Source organism: Sciurus carolinensis, chromosome 12 (assembly GCF_902686445.1).
Source record: "Sciurus carolinensis chromosome 12, mSciCar1.2, whole genome shotgun sequence".
Classification (NCBI taxonomy): Eukaryota; Metazoa; Chordata; class Mammalia; order Rodentia; family Sciuridae; genus Sciurus; species Sciurus carolinensis.
This window is the reverse complement of record NC_062224.1, coordinates 25115483-25118843: the sequence shown is the minus strand read 5'-3', so window position 1 is coordinate 25118843 and position 3361 is coordinate 25115483. Positions and strand designations below refer to the sequence as shown.

At 41.7% G+C, this 3361-nt stretch overlaps 1 pseudogene; it reads right to left on the bottom strand.

Annotated features, from left to right (window-relative positions):
- Positions 1-1142: 1142 nt before the first annotated feature.
- LOC124961157 (triosephosphate isomerase-like) lies at positions 1143-2877 on the bottom strand (annotated as a pseudogene).
- Between the last annotated feature and the right edge of the window lie 484 nt (positions 2878-3361).

Below are 3361 nucleotides of genomic sequence, written 5' to 3'. Positions count from 1 at the left end.
CCTTTGGTTTTTTGAGATTGGCTTATCTCACTTAGCATGATATTCTCCAATTTCATCCATTTGCCTGCAAATGCCATAATTTTATCATTCTTGTCATTGTTTCTTAATGTGAGTACATTGTATGGTTGTACCACATTTTACTGATCTAGTCACAGGTGAATGGGCATATTGATCGGCTCCATTTGGGGATAGTAAATAATGGTATATTCAAGCATCTTGAAGTGAGATCATCTGAGATGATCAGGATGGGACTAAATCTAATACCTAGTAGTATTATCAGAGACAGAAGAGGAAAAGATACAGACAAAAAAGAATGTCAAGTGAAGAAAGAGGCAACAATTGGTGTTTATGCTCCACAGGAATCTGGAAGAAACAAGGAAGGAACCCCTACTCCCAGCTCCTTCAGATGGAATGTTGTCTGGCTGATATTTGACGATGAACATCTGGCTCCTTAAATTTCTGTTGCTTTAAGCCACGAAGTTTATGGCAATTAGTTTTAATAGTTTTTTTTTTTTTATTAGGAAAAAAACTAATAAAGGTATTTAAATGAGTATTGCTATTCATATGCTGTGATTATTTAACTTCTTAAAAAGTTACCAACTTGTTTCTCACCTGACACTAGTGTAAATTCCCCATCAGCAGTGTAGAAGAATCGCTTTTTCTCCACATTATTGCCAACTCCAGATATTCTCCTTTGATTTTAGCCATTCTAATCAATGTGTGATAATGTCTTTCCTCTCAAATAACTAATGATCTTGCATATCTTGTTCTTATTTCAGCTCTCTGCCCATTTTCTTATTGGAAAGTAAATTTTCTTATTCAGCCTATGAGTTCTTTGCATATTTTGTTTTTGATGTGCCAGGTGTTTTATTTCCCTTACATGTGTGGATAGCTTACATACACAACATACACAGGCGTTGGCAGCACAGGTCAGGGGACATCCCTAGCCTCTGTGGGGAAGATCTTGGCCTCAGTGTGAGAAGGGAGAGGAACATGGTTTCTCTCTTCTGCCCTCTCTGAGGCCTGAGGGGATTCCTTCCACCTCTCAGTTGAGAAGCCACCTGGGTGACATGTTTAGTTTTAACCATTATAGTAAGTGGTGGATTGTTCTGGTCCCAGCCATCACAGGGGAAGGTGTAAACGGTAAAGGAAGGTCCAGTGTGGGTTAGGCCATGAGAGGAGGCAGATGACAACATCAGAATCATGTGAAGGGTGGGGGCAGTTACTTGGCTTCTGGACTACCTAATCCCTGGCTTAGCAGGAAGAATAGATGGATGGCGCTTATTGTTTGGCATTGATGATGTCTACAAACTCGGGCTTGAGGGAAGCACCACCCACGAGGAAGCCATCCACACCAGGCTGGCTTGCTAGCTCTTTGCAAGTTGCTCCAGTCACAGAACCTCCATAAATGACACAAGTGCTCTGAGCCACTACATCAGAAATGTTGGACTTGAGCCATCCCCCAAGTTTCTCATGTACTTCCTGGCCTGTTGGGGTGTTGCAGTCTTGCCAGTACCCATGGCCCACACAGGCTCATAGGCCAGGATGACCTTGCTCTGTGATGACCTTGGTTTGCTCGAAAACAACCTTCTCTGTGACGCCAGCTTCTCTCTCATCTAGCTTCTCTCCAATGCAGGCGATGACTCCGAGTCCCTCTGGTAGGGCATGGGCCACTTTCTGCCCAATCAGCTCATCTAACTCCCCAAAGATCTGCCTCCTCTCCGAGTGCCCCAGGACTACCCATGTGGCTCCACAATCTCTGATCATGCCAGGGCTGATCCCCCCAGCGAAGGCGCCATTAGTCACTTTGTAGCAGTTCTGCGCAGACACAGCCATCTTGGGATCTAGCTTCTGCCTGGCAAAGTCGATGTAGGCAGTGGGGGGTGCACAAACCACCTCGGTGTCGCCGGCACCTTGGCCGCATTCAGGGTACAGATGAGCTCCCCCAGACACTTCTATTCATCTTCCAGTTGCCCCCCACAAAGAACTTCCTGGAGGGTGCCTTGGTGCTGGTGCCAGCACTGAAGGTCAGTATCAGCCTCTTTACATGTTTTGAATGTAAGTCCTTTATCAGAAATGTTTACAAGTCCTTCTCAGTCTGTGGGTGCCTGTCAAAGGCAAATTTATATAGTCCCACTTCACATTTTTTCTAACATAGATATTTAGTGTCATATCTATGAAATTTTTGCCTAACAAATATTTTCTTCTGTATTTGTATTGGTCAGCTTTTTGTTGCTGTCATCAAAATACACAAGAAGGATGAAAATTTAATTTGGGCTCACACAGTTTCAGAGGTTCAGTCCATGGTTGACCATCTCCATTACTCTGGGCCCAAGGTGAAGCAGAACACCCTGACAGAAGGGTGGTGGAGGAGGAAAGCTGCTTACTTCATGGTTGCCAGGAAACAGAGACAGGAAGGAGAAGGGGCTGCATGGAAGATAGACACTTCCTGTGCATACCCCCAGTGACCACCTCCTGCAGCCACACCCCACCTGCCTACAGTCACCATGCAATTAGTCCACTCAAACTGGGATCGACTGATTAGATCACAGCTCTCATAATCTCATCATCTCACCTCCAAATGTTCCTACACTGACATAAGAGCTTTGGGGGAACACCTCAGATCCAAACCATAATAATATTTTATTCTAGACACATTATATTATGAGATCTTACATTTGGATTTGTGATCCATTTTGAATCAAGTGTTATGTATGGTATGATATGTGTCTAGACACATCTTTTTACATATGGATAACCAGCACCACTTGTTGAAAAGACTATCCTTTCCCACTGAATTACTTTAGCATCTTCATAAAAAAAATCATTTGGTCATATGCATGTGAGTTTACCTCTGGATTCTCTAGTTGATTCCATTGTTCTATATTTGTCTTTAGTCTAATATCACATTATCCTGATACTTTAACTTCATATTAAATTTTGAAATCTGATAATATATAAGTCCTTTGCTTTATTCTTTGTTTTTCAAATTTATTTCAGGTATCCTAGGCCCTTTATATTTCCAAACAAATTTTAGGATCCCCTTTGATATTATTTTAATCCGGCTATGTTCCACAGCTTATGGGATCTTTTATACATCAAATGCAGGTCAGTTAATATGAACCAACCTCTGCTGACATTACAGATAGCTGATATTTAATAGTATGGACTGAAGGTTCTGAGAAAGGGAGCATCTTGAAAGAACACATTATTTATAAACCATGTATTGAAACCAAGGAATGAGTATAGCTGCACATATCTTTCAATATTCTACTTTAAATGTTGAGCACATATATGTAGTTAATGTCCTTCAATGTATGAAAGATCTAGATTCTCATTTTAGTCTGTTATTCCACCATAG